The 22,511-nt window shown below is 42.8% G+C and overlaps 1 pseudogene; it reads right to left on the bottom strand.

Moving 5' to 3' along the window:
• Nucleotides 1–12,845: 12,845 nt before the first annotated feature.
• LOC131904448 (small ribosomal subunit protein uS17-like) lies at nucleotides 12,846–13,301 on the bottom strand (annotated as a pseudogene).
• Between the last annotated feature and the right edge of the window lie 9,210 nt (nucleotides 13,302–22,511).

Here is a 22,511-nt window from a genome sequence, read left to right as displayed (position 1 = left end):
ACAGCTTTGAATACACTTAGGATAGTATGAGAAATGTCCTGGAGTACCAAGCCCAACATTGACCCTAAGGCGTCTCTGAAGCCTTACCTTATTCCTACACCCACTTTTGTGAATGCAGATTGCAAGAAACTTTCAGGTTTCTTGGAAGCAGAGACAAGTTCTTCACCTACTTTCAGAGTCTGTGGTGACAGAAAGAGGCTGCTGTCCTTTCCTGTCCACCTTTCAAGAACAGTTTCTCCAAAAGAACCATCGCCTCTCCACTTTTGGAACAACGCCAGGCAGAGCATGACATAAAGTGCACCACATGCAGGAGCCGGCCTTTGGAGCCCACTACCTATGGGGGGACACCTCGTACAGCCTTGATCCAGGGGGAGGGGCCTGGGTCTGCCTCCACTGACCTACCAGGCTCTGCTGACTCCCCATGGGAGGCCTTACCTTGTCGGAGGAGGGAATGGGGTGTGGGTAGGGGGAAAGGCTTGGGGAGGGGGAGGGGGAGGAGGAAAAGAAGGGGATCTGTGGTTGCTATGTAAAATGAATAAAAAATTTCTTAATTAAAAAAAAGTGCACTAGAGCTTTATGTCACTAAATCAGAAAGAAGCAGATGTGATGAGCAAAATCTTTTACATAAATCCATGGAATACAATAAAGAAATTATCTTCAGAGATTTCCCCTCAATCAACAAAAGGTGGGTGTTTCTCATTTCAGATAAACTCAGTTCCAAGCAAACACACTAATTGGCTTGCTTTAAAATGTCACCTGAATTTACTTCCACTCATCTCTGGCAATTTATTGAGCACCCATTGAATAACAAGTATAATTTGATTCTTCCCCCACTATGGTTAGACCAAGTCCATCTGCTTGGAGATCTTAAGATACATGACTTAGCCGGGCGGTGGTGGTGCATGCCTTTAATCCCAGCACTTGGGAGGCAGAGGCAGGCGGATCTCTGTGAGTTTGAGGCCAGCCTGGTCTACAGAGCGAGATCCAGGAAAGGCGCAAAGCTACACAGAGAAACCCTGTCTCGAAAAAACCAAAAAAAAAAAAAAAAAAAAAAAAAAAAAAAAAAAAAAAAAGATACATGACTTGGCGTTAGACCTGAGGCTCCTTTTGGCTTTCACATATGACAGAAGTGCCTCACAGTTTCCAAAGCAGAGTTCTTAGAACTTCGGAAAACTCAAATATGTTCCTGAAGTATGTGTGGATTTTTATATAATTTTGTACTTTGGGGGTGTCAGTTTAAAAAAATCAACATAGACATTGTCTCAGTTACAATACTGTTTGAGTGGCCCCGCTGGCGTGGTGTTGGCATACAATGGCCACAGCTAAACCACTTTAACAGCCAAGAGATAAGGAAAGGAAACTGGAGAGGGAGTTAGCAATGCTTCTTCACTATTGAAAAAAGTTTTCAAATACAGTTTACATGATGTTTAGGGTTTTCTAATATCTTTCTTTCTTTGTCTCTTTGTGTCTTTGCTTTTTTCTTTTTAAGTAGGGTCTCCCTACATAGCTCAGGTATGCCAATTCTCGATCCTGCTGCCTGAATTCTTTCTCTGTGAGTGGGGTTTAGTCATCACTATTATGCTTGAATAAATCTTTCCATTTTAAAATATAGGCAAGTTTAAAGTAAATTTTAAAACCACTCTACACTGAATATATGGTGGTGTAAAAACGTTTGTAAATGATTATTTCTGTTAAAACTACATATATCTACAAAGCCAAGGTGGTTGGTTAGCCACTCTGGGTATCAGAAAATTCACTTTTGAAATGACTAGAAAGTACTGTATCAATAATATGTACACCAGATATACTTACTATTTAGAATAAAGTATGTTAAATAACTGTGTGGGTACTGCTGGGATGAGTACCCAGGGCCTCACACATTAGGCAAGTGTTCACCATGGAGCTTCTTCCTCACTCCTTGAATACTATTTTGTTTTTTGTCACAGGGTCACTTGTATCTCAGGCTTGCCTTGAGCTCAGCTGGCCAAGGATGGCTTTGAACTGCTGATCCTCCTGCCTCCATATCCTGAGATCTACATGCTGGTCCTGGTTTAGAAGTACTGAGGATTAAATCCAGGGCTTCAAACATACTACAGCACTATAACAGCTAAGCTACACCTCCAGCCTCCACAAACAATGTTTTTGTTAGTGAAAATCATGCTCTCCATACACTAATAAGTGTACCTCAGGCACCTGCATAAATAAGTTACAAGAACTTGGTGGTATTGTTGCATTACTGTTTTGAGACAGGGTCTTGCTATGCAGCCCAGGCTGACTTTCAAGCCTGAGATCCTCTTGTCTCAGGCTCCAGAGTGCAGCCATATGCCAAGATAACTGGCATATTGCAGGATTCAAATTCTTATTTCAAAGCCTTTAGGCCTATTATAGAAACAATGAACTGCATGTTCATATCTTAGAGAGGTCCCTGGTACAGTACCCTACAAGCAGACATTGAAATGTGAGCACAAATGTGATTATTTCACTAAGAAAATAAATGAAATTGAAGAGACCTTAACATCCATTTCCCCCTGTCTGATAGATTGTAAAATTGCTGTGATTTGCAGTCCCTGATTTTTGTTGTTTTAGAATTTTACTTGAGGGATCATGGACCTACCAAAGCATCCATTTCGTGCACGTGGTCTTCATCAAAAGTAGACTGCCTGTTGTATGAATGCTCTTTGGAGTGCAGAGAGGAAGTTTCCCGTAGCATGTTGGAACAGAAGGTATGACTTTTCATTTTCTTGCTATGTGCTTCTGCATTTAGCAGGACTTAGCCCAAGATGTATGAGCCTGCCTGAGGGAAAGAACACGCTCCCACCTACTGCCAGTCAATAAAAGCTACTGATGCTTATGGATAGGGATACCCACTGTGGGTAACCATGGGGTACAGGTCAGTAGGCTCAGGCAAATGGACAAAGCTCCAAGCCTGTTACTCTGGGGCAATCATGACACTGTAGGAGTCACATCTCACTGAATCTTGCAAAAGCAATATACAGTCTGGACTAACAGATTCTGAGTAGCCATGACTCCAGTTAGGCTGAGTTTTACCTATAGTTTTAGAGCTGACTGGATTTTGGAATTGTAGATAAGGGATAGTAGACTTGTACATGTTCTACCACTAGTTATGTTTTAAAACAGTTGCTTCTTGACTGCTCAGGGTGTAGTCCTCTATGAACTGTGGAGTGCTTTATCTACATACAATGCCTCCACTGTTATGAGTATAACATGCATTCTTAGAGTGGCAGCCACAGCAATCAACTCTGGCTAATTTATGCAAAAATGGAATTGATCAGGGTAGAGGAGCCAGCAAAAGAGGTTGCATATCATTACATAGCTAATGAGAGCACAAGGTTTGAACTTGTAGAGTACCACATCTTGGCCCTGCTGCTTATTACAAGTGGCCCAGGGGAAATCACTCCGAGCCTCTCATCTTTAAAGTGGTTGTCTCTCTGTTGAGATCTTGTAAAGCCAGCACTGGCCTTCCTATGTACTTGTGCAAACCCCGGCATCTAACCCAACCAAGGAAATCTTCAAATCATTCTGTTACCCTCAGCCATCCTTTGGAGGGAATGCCTTAAAAAAAGGCAGACATATCAGCAGGAGAATGAGTAACTCCACCTGGAGCCCACACAGGCAGGGCCAGCCCAGGTGCATAGAAAGCCCGTAGAGGTTGACCCAGGACACAACTGGCTTACCTGCCTCCTTTGCTTCCTTGAAGCCTCCATTCATTCAGGCCCTAACTCCTGAGGCTGGACAAACTCATGCAGGTTGGGAAGGCTTGTGAATTAAGAGAAGAATGGGAGGTGAATAAAACTGTAATATGCATGTATGGAATTCTCAAATGATAAATAAAATACATTTAAAATAGCTCTAAAAAGAAGTATGTTTCAAATACGTTAATGATGGCTTTGTTGTCAATCAGGGACAGAGAGAATGTAGCCAATTTCCACCCCCGGTGTGCATTCTCTACTGTGTTAGCTATTTTCTCTTAGTAAGTCTCAGATCATTGCCAGCCTGACCCAGCCAAAGTGCACTCTCAGCATGCCAGGTGATAAGATTCCTGCTACCAGAGACCTCCCTTGAGCCCAGTAACATGGAGCAATGTCTATGTGTCCAGGAGGTTTAAATGGGGCTATTTTGGCTAAGGTGGTGACAGCAGCGGGGATTAAGAGACGTCAGGGCCACAGAAGTACGAAAGGGGTCAGAAGCAGGGAGGAACACAAATGAGGTGGGTAGTATGATACTCATGGGGGAGGACACTAGTCAGAAGGTAGTTGTACCTCTCAAAAGAGAGGTTCCTATGGAGATCACATTCCCCTTCCCTGAGAGCACTGAGAAATCTGGAAAGTCACAGGGAGGAGGAATGTTGCTATATAGTAAGATCCTGCCAAGATGACAAGCAGGTAGAAGCTGGCACAGAGCGGAGCAAGCACTGAGTGCTGGGTGGGATATCTGCTCTGTTGAGCTTCCTAGACCAGCCTAAATGGGGACAGCCCTGCACAAGACAGTTTATCATGCCCCCAAATAAAGCAGCAGTCAGGAAGCCTGCCTCTCAGAGATGTGTACAGAGTTCTAGAACTTAAAAGATTTTCAAGAGCATCTCTCCCAGCTGTGATGCTCTGTGACCACCTCAAGTGTCAGTGTCCCATCGTGTGGGTCCTGCTCCCCACAACAGTCCGTCTACATAACGTGAGTGCCTTGCCTCAGCTTGACTTAAATGGCCAGAGAGGGGACAACTTCATGTTCTCTCAAAGCACAGGTCACAGCCTATAAAGTTAGGTCTTTGAATAACTAATAATTTTCATATTTAGTATATTAGTTTAAGATTTATAGTTGTGAGAGGAAATCATGTTGATTTCCAGTGAATGGTGTAATAAAAAGATCCCTATTATGAAAAGGGCACTTAGGGTCCTGATGATGAGGTGGAGCATCAGAAAAATGCTCCCTCAGTAGGTTTGTTCCATAGACCTTTGTTGGTTTTAACAATACAACCAAAGTCCTTTTCTGTTTCAAAATAGTATTTTGTTGTTGTTGTTGTTGTTGTTGTTGTTCGAGACAGGGTTTCTCTGTGAACCAGCCTTGGCTGTCCTGGAACTTGCTCTGTAGATCAGGCTGACATCAAATTCACAGAGATCCTCCTGCCTCTGTCTCCTGAGTACTGGGATTAAAGGGATGCATCACCACCAGCTGGCCAAAATAGTATTTTTTTTAGTTAAAAATTCTTTTATTTTTATGTGTATGGGTGTTTTGCCTGCAAGTATGTCTGTACACTATGTGTATGCAATGCCTGTGGAGGCCGGAAGAGGATGGTGGATCCCCTGAAGCTGGAGTTACAGACAGTTCTGAGTCATCATGTGGGTGCTGGGAATTGAGCCCTGGTCCTCTGGAAGAGCCGCTAGTGCTCTTAACCGCTGGACCAACCCTTCAGCTCTTGGAACAATGACTTTGACAGAAAGAATGGTTTATGCCACGACTTAAATTAAGGACTTAGGGTAATCAAGCTTCATCTAGAGAAAAGTCAACGTATTTTTAGATAACTTGGTAGGTGGGTACATGAAATGGCTTTAGTGAATACACCACTGTTACTAATATAATTATTTTAATTATTTTTCCAATAGGTCTAAGAATGTTTTTCTTTCCATATGACTCCCTGACAGAAGATGTAGATCAGTTGCTGACCACTAAAATGGCTCTTTATAATATGAAAATCACACTTTCTCATATATATAGACTTAAAGGTAGCTACATATATTTAGAATTAAAATTCTTGATTGATCATTAGTAAGAAATCAAGAAAGAAGGGTCATTTTTTTAAAAGGAAGAAAGAAAGTTCACTATGTACCTACTTCCTATAAAAACAATTCTTAGTTGTTTCTGGAGCCCACAAGTTTTAATCAAAATGTTTTGATTGGTTTCCACACAGACACTGGCACAGTGTGCATCATACAACACATACCATTTGGACCGCAAGACTAGAGTATAAAGATCTGTGTTATCTGTGAAACTCAGCATCTTGTAGCCGACCAGTCCCAGAAGGCAGGAAGTCACTTTGGGCAGACACATCCTTATCCAGTGTTGGACTGCATCCAAAGGAAACAAGAAAGACCTCTGACATCAGAACATACCTGATGATTTTGGAGCATCCCCACAGTCGAGAGCAAGCTACAAGACAGTGTGCAGCCTTGGTGCCTGCTCTGCAGGAGCAGAAGGAATGTCAGCAATGAAAAATTCAGGAGGAAATATAGATAGACACTTCCAAATTCCTCTCCTCCTTTGTCTACATGCCACCAGTGGACCTAGGTATTTTTAGCTGGCCTCAGGAACAATTCTAAAACTGCATTTTCAGTTTCTCATTCCCTTAAAAAAAAAAAACAGGGCTTTAGATATTTAAAACAAAACATTAATGGTGGAACCTCCCAAGGCCATCTCAGGCTCTTCTCTCAGTCCCAAGACCTTGTTCAATAGCACATTAAATACCTAAAATTTATTATTTAAAAAACAGAATTAGTACATCTTCAAAATCTACCAGATAGTAAGTGAGTTTATAAAATTGCAAGGTATAAGATATTTTTAAAATATATATATATATATATATATATATATATATATATATATATATTTCTCTATAACAGCAATACAGAATCCTGAAAAGAAATTATAAAACAGCTTTTATAACACTACAACATCAGTGATAGGAAAACATTTGCAAATTCATTTAGTAAATAAGTGAAAATACAGTGGAGACTGTAAAGCATTGCTGTCTGAGATCAGCTAAACAAGGAGAGCATAGCTCAGGTCTTTTAGTCAAAATATTCAGTACTACAGATGGAAATGTTCGGTAAAGGGGTCTACGGATTCGTGAACCTCTGGTGGTTTGTGTTAACTGTCAATTTGATAGCTCTAGAATCACCTGAGACATGGGCTTCTGGACATGTGCATGGGGAGATCATCTTTGCTACATTAACTGATATGGAAAGATTCATGTTAATGTAGTCAAGAGCATTCTGGGGCAGGGATGCTAGACTGCACACAATGGAGAGGACCTGCGAGTGAGGACCCACCCCTCTTTGCTGCTTGACAGTGGGTGAGATGTAAGCAGCTGCTTCAAGCTCCTGACACACACTTCTCTGCCATGATGGACTGGACCTTGAGTTGTGAGCTAAAATATCCCTTTCCCTCTTAAGTTACTTTTTGTCAGAGTATTTTATCACAGCAACATGAAAAGGAACTAAGATATCCTCCTAAAATCTCAGCTAATTTATTTATACAAGTGTACAAGCAGAACCTAAAATTTATGTGCAAATTCATGGGACCCAGAGAAGCCAGAATGATCTTAGAAACAATGAAAAAAGTTGGAGGCCTTGTATGTTTGAATTCCAAAACTTTCAGAATTTACTAACTGGCTACAGAAATGAGGACTGTGAAGTAAAACAGACGAGAGAAATACATTTATGGCCAGTTGTTTTTATGTGAGGGTGCTAAGACAATGCCAGGAGAAATCATCCTTTCTCAGCCAAGTGAGCCATATCCTCATTCTTCACACAAAAATCCACGTATGGCAGCACACATCTGTCATCCTGGGGCTGGGGATACACAGCCAGGAGGACCCCTAGAGCTCACTGGCTGCCAGCCTGGTTGAGTTAGTGAACTCCAGGTTCAGTGAAAGACCATTTCAGAAAAGTGGAGAGTGATAGAGGAGTGGTCCTCTGGCCTCCATATGCACACACACACACACACACACACACACACACACACACACACACCACACACACCACACACACACCACACACACCACACACACACCACACACATACACACACACCACACACACACACCACACACACACACACACCACACACACACACACACACACATACACACACACATACACACACACACATGCACACATACACACACACCACACCACCACCCCCTACACACACACACACCACACACACACCACACACACACACACACACACACACACACATACACACAATCAGAAAAGATATTTCTCTAAAGAAGATGCAAGAATCATCAAAACACATGAAAAAAAAATGCTCATCCTTATAGCTGGCCAGGGAAATGAAAATCAAACCATGGTGAAGCAGATTTCAGACTCACTAGAATGACTCGCAATCAAAACAACAGTCCCTAACAAGAGTGGCTAAGGCTGAGGGGCGGTCTTCAGAAATCATTGACAAAATGTAAAATGAAGTCATCTGAGAAGGAAGAAAACGCCTCCGTAAGATGAGCTGTAGGCAAGCCTGTAAGGCTTTTTTATTACATTTTTTTTAATTTATTTTACATACCAACCACACTTTCCTCTCCCTCCTTGCCTCTCTTCTACCCCCTCCCATTCACTTCTTCTCCATCTCCATTCAGAAAGGGTAAGGCCTCCTACGAGAGTCTACAAAGCAAGCACATCAACTGAGCTCCTCCTCCTGTATCAAGGTTGGCGAGGCAACCCAGCATAGGGAATGGATTCCCAAAAGAGACAGAGGATAGGTCCTGATCTCACTGCTAGGAGTCCTCCAAACAGACCAAGCTACATGCAGAGGGCCTAGGTCAGTCCCATGCAGGCTCCCTAGCTGTCAGTCCAGGGTTGGTGAGCTCCTTTGCGGGTTCTCCTGGCTCATACAATCCCTCCTTCCTCTCTTCAACTGGACTCCCAGAGCTCGGCCCAGGGCTTGCCTGTGGATCTCTGCATCTGCTTCCATCAGTTACTGGATGAAGGCTCTCTGATGACAATTAGGGTAGTCACCAATCTGATTACAGGAAAAGATCAGTTCAGGTACCCTATCCACTATTAGGAGTCTTAGCTGGGATCATCCTTGTAGATTCCTGGGAGTTTTCCTGGCACCAGATTTTTCCCTAACCCCAAAATGCCTCTCTCAATCAAGATACCTCTTTCATTATTCTCCCCATTCTTCCTGCCCCCAATCCACCCAACCTGATCCTTCATGTTCTCACACCTCCATCCCGCCTCTCTTCACCCCCAGTTTACCCAGGAGATCTCTTCTATTTCCTTTTCCCAGAGAAATCCATGCATCCCTCTTTGGGCCCTCCTTGTTGCCTAGCTTCTCTGGGGCTATGGATTGTAGCCTAGCTATCCTTTACAGCTAATATCCACTTATGAGTGAGTACATACCATGTTTAGTAAGACATTTTCTTAATTAGTAACCAATGGGGGAGGGCCCAGTCCATTGTGAGTGGTGCCATCCCTGGGCTGGTGGTCCCGAATTCCATAAGAAAGCAGACTGAGCAAGCCACAAGGAGCAAACCAGTAAGCATCATTCCTCCATGGCCTCTGCATCAGCTCCTGCCTCTAGGTTCCTTCCCTGTTTGAGTTCCTGCCCTCACTGCTTTTGATGAACTGTTATATCGAACTGTGAGTGAAATAAACCCTTTCCTCCCTAAGGTGCTTTTGGTCATGGTGTTTTATCACAGCAAATAGTAGTCCTAACTAAGACACATAGATATCACATTTTAAAGTAAATTGAGACAATCTCTTATCTTATATTTATGAGACTTGAGTTGCTCCTTAATGTACAAGAATGGATGGATACAAGATCTTGAGTTGTAACAACAAAAGGCGTGATTCCAATGTCAGAGGGACTGCAGTCTGATGGGGGAGTCCCCAACAAGTATGCAGACAGCTAGTGTCTGATGTATATGGTATGAGGGTCAATAGAAGCCAGGGTACATTTTTGGGTGTTGCTCTTGAAGAATGAATCAAAGTTATTCAACAAAGCAATGGGAAAGAATTCCAGAAAAAGAGGCACTTGGTGCAATGTTCTCATCCAGAGGTTAGAGAAGGTTACCCAGTCTTCAAAGGTCAGGGAGAAGCCTGGTTACCAAAGTTCCTACGCTACTGTAGACAATAAAGTCTCCAGTTCGGAAAGGTTAAAACAAACAAACCTCAAATTGATTTAAGGAACAAAGAGCTTGGGGTTTCGAAAAGACTAGAGGAGAGTTGATTGGAAGAAACCTGGATTCAAGTGTCCATGTCCTCTCTGCCCATCTCCAGCAGGCCAGAAGTTTGCTGTGGCCACGTGGCCACCGGTTGCTCCAGGCTGGATTCCACTGGCTGGCAAACCAGTAGACAGAGCTTTGTTCCTGGCCAGTTTTCCACATGACTGATATTTCACGGGGCAACTTAGACCACAAGGCTGAGACAATCCCTGTACAAGAGGGATTACATTTTCTCCTCTCCCAGCCCTAGCCAAACCAGCTCAATAATCAAGTGACTCCTGGGGTAACTGGGAGACGATGCCTTGTGCAGAAGTTGGCAGTAGGCAGTAAGTGGCACCAGGAGAAAGGTCACTGAAGTTCTTAGTCTAATCCAGGAAGCATTATGATTGCTGACATTACACAGCACCAGGACAAATAAAGAATAATGGATAAATCTGAGGGATCGGAATGGCAGGATTTAGAAGGTATATGTGGGGAAGGATACTCCAGTGAGAGGAGAGCTAAGTTCCACCTCAGGTTTCAGGCTTTGGGCAACCTAATGAAGAGAGACCTATTTGCCAGAGTCCAGGGAGCAAGAACAGCTCTGAGAAGACTGTAATCTAATATTAAGGATCCTTTATCTGAATGCTTGGAACTAGATGTATTTCAGAGTCCAGATTTTGAAATAATGGCATATATATAGTAAGATGTATTCGATATGTGAATTCATTCTAAACACAACATTCATATACATATGTACCACATACACATGTAACCAGAAGGTAATTTTATGTAGTACTTACGGTGTATTTGCACCTTAACTGCAACCTCTCACATGAGATCATATGTGGAAGGAACTTTCCACTTGTGGCCTCTTCCCAGTGCTCAGCAGGTTTGGATTGTGGAATATTTGGATTTTGATCCTCGGATTAAGAGCTCAGCCTGCTCTTGCGTACTATCTGTTCAGTGTCTAGCTGGACCTCCTACTTAGACGCTCAGGAGAAGACCAGAGTTATGTCCCTGTCACCAGGCACACATTCATTTCAGATGGGTGCCTGCTGAGTGAAGAGATGAGAAGACCTGTTCCCAGTCCTCTTAAGAGTTTGTAAGTTCCAAGAGACTAAGGTCTGTACATCCATGACACGCAGCAGCGGAGTAGAAGTGCGCATGCGTGCGGCCTCTCTGCCTGGATTACCCTGGAGTTATTTCAGAAAGGGCTTTGCTCAAGGCGAGACTCGGAACTGTTTTGTAGAATGAGATAGAATCAAAATGTGCCAGAAGATGATGAGAATAATTGAACTGCCTAAATCATAATGGTATCTGGAAATCTATGCTCTTGTGAAATTTCTCTACTCAAAAAGTAAGTATTATAGTGGGCGAATGTCGTGGGAACTGGGAACCAGGACAAGCCAGCAAGTGGTCTGTCTCTACCAGAGATGGGGACAGTATCTAGAGACATGGCTCACAGCAGCAATGCCTGAAATTTTGCATCTCAGCAATGTCATGCGCTTACTATCAATTCACTTTAAGTGCCAGATAATGATCTAATGGACTTCTGCATAGGGTTATCTCAGCAGTACCCCAGAAGGGAGTCTCTCCTAAAGCTTCCCTACAAAGAAAGCCCTTTGTCTCCCTGCAGATTTGCATACAGATTTAACAAAGGGAGAAAGGGAGAAGATGGTCCCTGGTTGGCAGAGAACCTGGGCAGACCTTCACCAGGACTCTGCATGACCCATTTCAAAGGTACTTGAGAGGGAATCAGAAAAAGCCAAGGCACACGGGCGCACTTGGGACTGCGCAGTGGAGGCTCTCCTCAACAGCCAGGCAACTTGCCTTGTTTCCTTACACACAGAGGTACCAGCCTATGAGATAATCCTGAAGACAGAAACTTAATAAACAACAGCTCTGACTTTAGGACTGAACCTGCCCAGAAAATATTGAGAAGTGGTAATTGATATTGTGAGGAAATGAAAAACAGGAGGTGACATGTTTGTGTTGGTCAGATGGGAAGTGGCTTTCTGTATTTCCACAGGCAATTATAACATCATTAAGGAAATATGAGAAAGCCATTAGCATTTCACAAATACCTGCTGATCCATGGTTTGGGACATTGTTCAACTGAATTCAGTAGTTAATGTATGGATTTCAAATTATATAGGAATTATATTTTATTTTTGCTAATTCTTTTTGAGTTTAAATTTGTGATTCTCTTAAACATTCCATTTCTAAATAACATTTAGTATAACATGTGTAATACAGCATTCTCACTAATAGTGGAATTACTCACACCAAGCCCTTGTAATGAGCGTTAAGGTTTGTCAGTATTTATTTGAATAGCCAACCAACTGTGTAGAGAATATGCATTGCATGCCTACAAGTAAGAAAACAGGGAAACACGGTACTTCCTTTCTTTGGTCAATCTGTGTGCCTGTTCTCTGTGGGGACTCGGTTGCTGAGCAAATCACTCTGTTCTATGTATAACCTTGTTGATTTACATGCTTCTCTAAAAGGCACACACCCAGGTTGGTTAGGAATGGCAGCACTGATAAACAAACCCTTCGGACCACCTGAATGCTGCCTTAGGAGATAAAGAGCACAGGAAGGTCTTTGGATAATTTTGAGAGTTCTCCTTGACGTCTGAGTCTTTTTCTTTCAAACTGATTCAAAGGTTGGTCTCTTCTCAGGTTCAGTTAATGGAGGCCAGAATACTGATGGAGTAACTCTTTTCCCTTGTTTCTAGACAGCAGAGGTGTCTTGTATTTGAGAAATTCTGGAGTTCCTTGAACTGACTCCCTACAGTCCTAAAAAGTAGTAGTAGTAGTTGTTGTTATTATTACTTTATTTAAGTTAGAAAAGAACTTTATTTGTTCTGGGGAGTCACCCATGTCCTCTCAGAACTTCTGGAACTGCATCTCAGTGCTGGTATCCTTGGTGACCTTCAGCATATTGAAGCACAGTGTCTTGCTCAGGGGCCTGCACTCTCCCACAGTGACAATGTAGCCAATCTGTACATCCCTGAAATTGGGGAAAGGTACACAGACAAGCTCTTGGGGCATTTCTCAAAGTGATTGTACTTCTGGACGTAGTGCAGATGGGCCCAGTAGATGACAATGGTCCTGCATCTTGGTCACAGCACCAGACAGGATTTGACCTTGAATGGAGACATTACCAGTGAAGGGCATTTCTTGTCTATGTAGGTGCCCTCAGGGGCCTCCTTGGACATCATGAAGCCTAGACTGATGTTTTTGTAGTACCAGAGGAGCTTCTTCTTTGCTGGTTTCTCCCAAGTAGAACCCACTTATTGTTTTTGAAAGATCATGGGCACGCTTGGTCTGAGTGTCTGTCATCTTTCCAGCAGCCTCAGAAAAGATTTACTATTGATTTGGTTTCTTTCTTTTTTTTTTTTTTAAGATTTATTTATTTATTATGTATACAGAAGAGGGTGCTAGATCTCATTACAGATGGTTATGAGCCACCATGTGGTTGCTGGGAATTGAACTCAGGACCTCTGGAAGAGCAGTCAGTGCTCTTAACCTCTGAGCCATCTCTCCAGCCCGATTTGGTTTCTTTATGGACCTCGTACAGTTGTACTGAAACGACAGTTTGATGGTGTCTGAGTGACATGTGACCTAGTCAGAATCTGAAAAGTGAGTATCCTCTAGAAAGAGCTCATGAGAAGAAAGTGTCTTTAAGGACCAGTAACTTCATCTGACATGTCAGGTGCTGCCAAATTGTGTGAGGATCTTTCTGGAACAATTAACACACATATGCTGCCTATGTGTCAAGACCCAGGGTAAATGCTTAAGCTCACTTAATTATCATAGAAATCCCATTGCAAAGACCAGAGAGGTCCAATCACTGCCCCATGCTACAACTTTCTCAAAATCTCCACTGGAAGAGGAAGCCAACCAGGCAGTATGAGGCCCGATTCTCACTGAGAGGTGGAATTGTGTACCTGTGAGACTGTTTCACCTTGCCCAGCTGTCTTCTCACTTCTCACTTCATTACTTGCAAGTATGTGCTATAGAGAGAGGACTGTTGAGCGTGTCCTTCTGCTACGGCCACCAACACCACTTTTCCTTCAGCACGCGTGGTTTGGCCTGCAATGTACAGGAAGGGTGGGGTGGATGTGACAGGCTGGCTGGAGCTGGGACACTGAGTTCCACTGGTGCTCTTCTCCAGGAGTGCTGAGGACAGCTCTCTGGCCTTTGGGTGTCTTGAGCTGCAAACTGGAGCCAGCCCAGATGTCTCCTTTACTTTCAGGCTGGGGGACTCGGCAGTTACATGGCAAAAGATTTGAGAGATTTGGACAGAGTGTTAAAGACAACAGATGATGGGAAAATGCTAAACCAAGCACTACATTTGGCCAAAATGTTTTTACCTCTATTTTCTGCCCATAAATCCATCTCCCTGTTGAAGAAGAGTTGTACAGAGCTGACAAAATCTTATTTGAATAATAGAAACTTCTTGATTTCAGATGCCCAAAGGATAGTCTGGTATTTACAGACAACTGGAAAACAAGAAAGAAGCAATTCTGACTTGATGATATCTAGATGAACAGGATTTTCCTACAGGCATTAACAACAGATGGGAGAGAACGTTGAATCAGGGATTATTAGTTTATGTCTTTGCAAAATACACAGCTTTTTTGTGTTCCTTTGACTTTCAAATGATAAGGCATGGGTAATCTTCTAACAGTGGGTAAGTGTAGGGAGAAGCACAGTAGTAATGCATGTCATTTAAGTGTTATCACATAACAGTCTTCAGTTTTTGAATCCATTATTCAATATAAAACTTACAGTTCTGGAAAAGCTATCACAAAAATGAAGGGTGTTTTTGTTTGTTTGTTTTGTTGGTTGGTTGGTTGGTTTGGTTTTTGGAGATAGGGTTTCTCCGTGTAGCCCTGGCTGTTCTGGAACTCACTCTGTAGACCAGGCTGGCCTCAAACTCACAGAGATCAGCCTGCTTCTGCCTGAGATCATAGTTGTGTACCACCATTGCCTGGTATTTTTGTTTTAAATGAAGGGGTTGTAAGTTATGTTTGCTGCAAATCTTTAAGTTTAATTCTTTTCACTTTGTGTGTGTGTGTGTGTGTGTGTGTGTGTGTGTGAGAGAGAGAGAGAGAGAGAGAGAGAGAGAGAGAGAGAGAGAGAGAGAGAGAGAGAGAGAAATGGGCATGCATGTGTGTGAGTGCCTGTGTGTGGAGGTCAGAGGACACCTCCTCCCACCATGTGGGTCCTGGGGATTGAACTCAGGGCTTTGTAGTAAGCGCCTTTAGTGGATAAATCATCTTGCCACCCTCTGTTACAAAAAAAAAAAAAAAAAAAAAAAAAAAGCCCTGATTGAATGCATAACTCTGTCTTCTTTATCTGATTTCTGTCTTTCCAGAGAGGATCTCACTATGTATCCCATTGGCCTCAAGCTCCCAATCATCCTCCTTCATTCTCCCAGGACTCAGGCCCCAAGCACAAGCTGCCACATCCAGCAGAATTGCTCTTTTATGTTTTCTTTGGGGAGAGTTGCTTATGATCTTGGACATGAATGAGAATAAGAATTTGTGAGTTGTTAAAATCCATATAAATATCCTGGGTGATGAGAAACAAATATTATAATGAGGCCTATGGATATCTCACCAGTATTTGCAACCAGACCTGTTGTTACTGGAGTGGCTTCACCTCGGTTGGGTTATCAGCTGTGTGTGTTCCATCTTCCTCTTCTAATGTGGGGTCTGGGCCTTTCCACCTCCAAGCTCCCTCCAGGGAAGGCATAAATGGACATGTGCACTGGGCACACACACTTTAGAGACAATGTCAAAAGCCTGCCTGAGCTTGAATTCTGAAAAGCATTGGAAGCTGCATGTTCCTATACTTCTTTTTCCAGAACTCCCAATTGGCAGCAAAGCCACTATTCATGGTCCCATTTCTGTACATTTTCCCACATCTTAGGTGCTTTCTTTCCAGTTCTCGAATCTGATTTTCCCTTTTTCCCCCATGAATTCTTCACCCAGAATCTCCACCCCCCCACACACACCCAAATCTTGGTTCACACTGCTAATCTACGACAGGAAGCAAATGAGAAGAGCCTAAGCAACAGTCTCTGCTGTCTGTGAGAGGGAAAGTTTATTTCACCTGCATCACTAGCATCCTCATTTGATGCTCTTTGGACTCTGTGATAGGGCTATCATTCTTCATGTCTGAAATGGAGGGAGATGACTGTCTATAACTGGCTCAGAGAGAAAGCGAAGGGATGCCCCACCCACTAATCAAGTTGCATGCCTATCAGAGGGTGTGGCCAGAGGTGGTTATCGAGGAGGCAGTCCGATGCTCAGAGTCCAGAGGGGAATTAGACAGGCAAACAAGTACCCACATTACAGTGAGATACGATAAGGGTTGATGGGAACTGATGGGAACTGATTCTGGAGTTTGGGGGCGGGGTAGGCAAGCAAATGGCATTGTGCTGAGAGGGTGGAGGCCTCAGAAAGGAGCTGAACTTTAACAAGAGATTTGGAACAAATAGGCACGAGGTGAATCTTCTGACAGTGGGAACAGGCATTCAGAAACCACCTGGTGAAGCAGAGCCAAAAGGCATGTCTGAGAAACAATGTAATTAGGGTGGCAGGAGACGCAGCTTGAAAGCCCAGCAAATCAAAGGATCCCAAGTGCATCTAGCTGTTTAGCAGTGTGGGTGCTATCTTGCAGGTCAGGAGGGGGACTGGAAGAGTTATAAATATCCAAAGTGCAATGGCAATTGTGTGGACTTGAAAGGAAACTCTGGTGGGCAATTAGGAGGAAAACTGGAGGTGAGCTGATTAGCAGTCCAGGAAAAGGATGAGGTGAGCATAACTAAGAGAAGGAAAAGCCAGGAACAAACATGGGGCTATCTGGAAGCCGCGCTCGGTTCCAGAGCCCCACCGCACATTGGGAACAGGGCACTGGAAAAGAAGGCACCAAAGGTAACTTCACAAGCTTGTTTTCAAGAGCTATTGTCTTGAGTTTCCAATTAAATTTGTAACAATGTCCCTGACCAAAGCATGCGTGTAAGTCAAAGAGTGAATTTAGGAAGGGAAAGTTCACGTGTTCAGTTGGCACTTTCCCTTTGGGATGCTTGCTGGCCGTCAATCTGCATTGGAAATGGTGGCACAAAGCCAATGAGAGAAAGCCAGACTTAGAAACATTGAGTACTGGTCACAGCTAGAGCCAAAGACTGGAGGGCCCAGGGACACACATAAGGTAAAAAGAAAACCGAGGTTGGAACCTTGTGAGGGGAAGGAGTAAGCAGAGGACTGACAAGACATGAAAGTCGGAAGATCCGGAGGGGGCTGGTGTCATCACATCAAAGGAATGGGAGTGGACAATGTCAGAGGCTTAAGGGTGGCGGAGTAAGATAAGGAATGTAAATGTGAGGAGGACTCTGGAATCTGTAGGCAAGCATAGTACAATCTTCAGGTAGGAGGCAGCTGTATTACCCAAAGGATGAGATCTTTGGAGCCCTCTACACCCTAAAAATTATCAAGAACCCCAGATATTTTATGTATGTGTGTCCAAACTATTCATATTAACTACATTAGAAATTAAAACAGTATGTTTTAAAAATAATTATCTGTTCGTTCTATTAAAGTAATAAATCGGGGTCTGAAGAGATGGCTCAGAAGTTAAGAGCACTTACTGCTTTTGGAGAGTTTGTTCCCAACTCCCATGGCCACTGGCTCACACCTGCCTATAACTCCAGTACCCCCATACACACTCACATACACATAATTAAAAATAATAAAATCTTTAAAACAACAAATCTGCACGTGTTGAAGTTATTTATGGAAAAGCACAAGAACAAAGTTCAAATCTCCAGAACGCACAGGAAAGCTGTGTGTGACTTCACACTTTTGTCCCTCAGGAGGGTTGCTGAAGCTTGCTGGCCACCAGCCCATGTCCATGTTCAACAAGAGACCTTGTTCAAGGAATAAAGAGGAGCATGGTTGCTAGGTCAGGACATGTCTCCTCTGTGAGAGCACGTAAAAGCATGGACACCCATACAGATGTGTGCACATATACCACATTTACACATATATACACACATACAAATAGCAAATACATTTTAGTCAACATAAATATCATTTTTAATTTTTTTAAAGATTTTATTTGTGAGACCGGGCAATGGTGGCACACGCCTTTAATCTCAGCCCTCAGGAGTCAGAGCCAGGAGGATCTCTGTGAGTTTGAGGCCAGCCTGGTCTACAGAGTGAGATCCAGGACAGGCACCAAAGCTACACAGAGAAACCCTGTCTCGGAAAAAAAAAAAAAGATTTTATTTATATATTATGTATATAGTGTCTTGCCTGCATGCACACTTGCATGCCAGAAGAGGCACCAGATCTCGTCACAGATGATTGTGAGCCACCATGTAGTTGCTGGGAATTGAACTCAGGACCTCTGGAAGAGCAGTCATTGTTCTTAACCTCTGAGCCTTCTCTCCAGATGCACAAATACCATTTTTAAGTAAAAAGTAATTATTTCTCAAGCTAAATTAGTACTTAAAATTCCACAGTCAAGCTGGGTGGTGGTTGCACACACCTTTAATCCCAGCACTCAGGAGGCAGAGGCAGGCGGATCTCTGTGAGTTCGAGGCCATCCTGGTCTACAGAGTGAGTTTCAGGAAAGGCGCAAAGCTACACAAAGAAACCCTGTCTCAAAAAACCACACACACACACACACACACACACACACACACACACACACACACACACACAAAAGATTCCACAGTCAAATCTATAACTCTTAAAATTGCCAACCTATTTAAAGCAATTGTGCATCAGCCTTTCTCCTGCTATGAAAATTCAGGAATCCAGCCAGATATCACTGTCTGTCTTCTTCTCATAGGAAAACTGTTGAAGTAAGCATCCTGCTCCACAGCACACAGTAACATCATAGTTTGTATGTAATTTATAATAGAAAATAGAAATTATGCTGCCACATAGCAGAGGTTAGGAGATTAGTGTAAGTACATTATTTTCAATCTGTTACCAAAATATTAGCTCCATCTTCTCACTATAGCATTAGGGTGAAGATAGAAAGTGGCCATTTTCATTTTCAACAATCTCTGGTCTTATAGCTACCAGGTATGACAGGATTTCATGTAGCCCCAGTCCGTCTCAAACTCACTATATAGCTGAGGATGATCCTGAATTTCTTCTTCAACCTCCAGAATGTAAGGTTTAAAAGTTGAGTCAAGACGGCCAGTTTGTGAAATCCAGGGGATTGAACCAGAGCCTTGTGAGTATAGGCAAGCAGTCTACTAACCTAGCTACATCTTGAGCCCAGCATCAGACATAGTCTTGAACTTTCTAGGCAGAGTTAAAGGGATACTTCAGTATAATATTTAAAGTTCTGTCTCTGTAAAGAAAGCTGAGGTCCAGACATGATAACAAGGTTCATTTCACTACTGGGTATCAGATGAACTGATCCCATCACACATCAGGTTTCTCTTTCTTCCTGAAATTATGAGAAAAGACAGTGAGAGGATCAAGTCTTCCTCCTGCTTCCCATCAGTGCTTCTCACCCACAGTCACCCCAGTAGAAAAGTCAAGACCAGGAAAGAGAGATGGCTCAGTGGTTAAGAGCACTATCTGATGGTCCAGAGGACCCAGGTTCAATTCCCAGGCTCTCAGGTGTCTGATGACGCCAGGAGAGAGAGAGAGAGAGAGAGAGAGAGAGAGAGAGAGAGAGAGAGAGAGAGAGAGAGAGAAGTCAAGACCATCCCTGGGTCCTCTCATACTCAGCATTCTCTCCTAGAAAATGAAAACCAGAGGGATCTATTGGGAGATTTTAAAATAACACATCATCATACACCTACTCTAATGGTTAAAATCAGACTGACAGCGCAAAGTGTTGGCAAGAACACAGAAAAACAAATCTTGATACATTTGTGACGGAAATGGAAAATGGTATAGCCACTTTGGAAAACAATTTCTCAGCTTTTATTTTTATTTTGCATGTATTTTCCCTCTGTATGTATATATGTGTGTCACATGTATTCAGTGCCTGATGAGACCTCAAGAGGTTGTGGATTGCTAGAATGGTATTTACAGACAGTTGTGAGCTTACATGAGGGTGCTGGGAGCTAAACTCATGTCTTCTGGAAGAGTGGCAAATGTTCCTATCCACTGAGCCATCTCTCCAGCCCCAGACATGCACGCACACGTACACACACAATGTGGGATACCTCTCTATGAGCTTTAGCTGTTGACTGGGGAGGCCCCAGAGGCCCTTCAAATGTACCAAGCGACTGCCAATGCTCTTGGTTGTCCACCAAAATAAGATCATAAGACCTCATTGCTGAAGACACCACACACCTGGGTTATAGAGCACTGACACCTTTGAGCTGGAGGTTTCCTTCCTGCTGCCTAGCTTTTGCAATGCTATGCAGGATGCTGGACAGATAAGTCATCAAAGCTCTTCCCAGGCTGTGCACACCATGAGCTACAATAATAACCTGCTTGACAAGATATGCCCACCCATGCAACAGTAACATGACTGTTTTGGGGGTAACCAACAGCTCTCTTTATGGATTTGAAGCTGGTTCTGCAGGAGGGAACTTATTTATGCCTTATACTGTAAACCTAGTCAAGAACAGGTAAGTGAGGAAGTCTAAAGTCTTAGGGGAGAACTTGCTACTGTCACATTGCTAAGTGCACATGGTGTCAAACTTCCCTCTAAATTGAATCTTTACACCATAAATTATTGCTACTCTTCAGTGTTTGTCAGAGAAACTTCTTTTTGTGGTAGGCAGTAGTAAGTATGGCTCACAGTTGATCAAAATGAGAAGAGTAAGTTACTGTGGAGTGATTGGCCCTAAATGGGGTGTCAGTTTTACACATTATCTCCCCTAAAGCTTAGAGGTCACTGGGGGAGAATATACAGAAAGAATGTAAGAGGCAGACATCAGGGAGGATTGCTGGGAAACAGTATCTCCTGGTCATGGTATAGTCATTGTTCTCTAAACTCACTGAAGATGTGGTTACCTACACAGGATCTGAAAGACAGGGCCCACCACCATTTTACCATGTCCAAGGGAGGGGCTAATGAGGCTCCACTTCTCACTGAGAGTCAACGAGCAGTTAATGGTACTGGAGAAAAGAGGTTCCAGCTTTCCTTTGTGTAGACACCAACAAATTGCCAGTGTTCAGTAAGCAAGCCCCAACTCATGCTCATGCAAGCAATTATAATTAAATGCAAAGTGTACATATGCCACATTGTGTTTATCCATCAATGAACACAAGGCCCTTGTGACTTGCGTAGGAAAGTCCCTGAAGCTACAGATAGATTAGAAGACACTCTCATCTTAACATTAGGCCTCCGAACTCATGAACAGTTGTCTTTTCAATTATTTAGAATTTTCTTCCAACAGTGTTTTAAAGTTTTTATTATACCTGAGAGTTTGTAATTCTAAATGGAATCATTATCTTAATTTTGTTTGTGAGTCCATGTTTGTTTTTAACAGTGGCAATCTCAATATATGAGCTTCATTTCTAGCTTAAGAAGGAAAGAACAAATCTGAGTTCATTCTGAGGCTCTTATGTCTGGCTGAAGACTAAAGCTACAAATTTGATTCGAATTCTTCTGGAGACCTCAGATAAGTCTAGAACACATTCGGACACACCCTTTTGGCACATTCTCATTGGACATAGTACTAGATTTTATAAAGAAATTTTTATACAAATATATAATGCACTTTGACTATGCCCCATTGTGGTGCCCCTAGTTTTCTTCTCCTTCCCTGCTAGAGACACTTCTTAAGTCCCTGAATCTAATATTAGCAGATGCAGAAACAGGAACACACTAGCATGCTGGCAGCTTCCTGGAAGTGCTTATGGAAAAGTTACAGAAGCCAGCAAGGTCATGAGGCCATAGGCAACATTGCAACTAACACACTGCCCAAAGGATTGGCCCAGCCATCTCGGGCAAAGGCTACCTATCTGCGTGCTTCCATTTGCTCATCTTCAAAGTGAAAACAATAATCATCTGTAAAGGAAATGCAGATTGGACTGCAGGCCAGGGTGCCCACACTCCAACAGCACTCAATCTACTGTCACACAAAAGAAAATATAAAAACTTTTGGGTTGAAGATAGGGTCAGTGGATGAGAACATGCTCGGTATACAAAAGGCCCTAATCCAGTCTCCAGCACTGTTAGAACAAAAGAAAATAAAGTCTAGGAAATTCAGCTATATTTAATTATGCCACATTTGAAATTTTGCTTTTGTTTATGCTTTATAAGTATTCATGCTATAATAATATAGTACCATATTTGCATACTGTATATTAAATTAGCAATCACAACTTCTTGGTTTGTGTTGGAACAACTTATTTTATTGTATTATTATTTTGCTTGTATGTGCACGCATGTACGCATGAAATGAGAGGGTTGAGCATTGTTTTATGGCACACATGAGGAGGTCATAGGATGACTCCATAGAGCTGGGTTTTTTTTCTTCTGCCTTTACATGGGTTCCTGGGATCAAAATCAAGTCTCTAGGTGACAGGTGTCTCTACCCACAGAGACATC

Source organism: Peromyscus eremicus, chromosome 2 (assembly GCF_949786415.1).
Source record: "Peromyscus eremicus chromosome 2, PerEre_H2_v1, whole genome shotgun sequence".
NCBI classification, from domain to species: domain Eukaryota; kingdom Metazoa; phylum Chordata; class Mammalia; order Rodentia; family Cricetidae; genus Peromyscus; species Peromyscus eremicus.
This window is presented reverse-complemented; position numbering and strand designations above follow the sequence as displayed.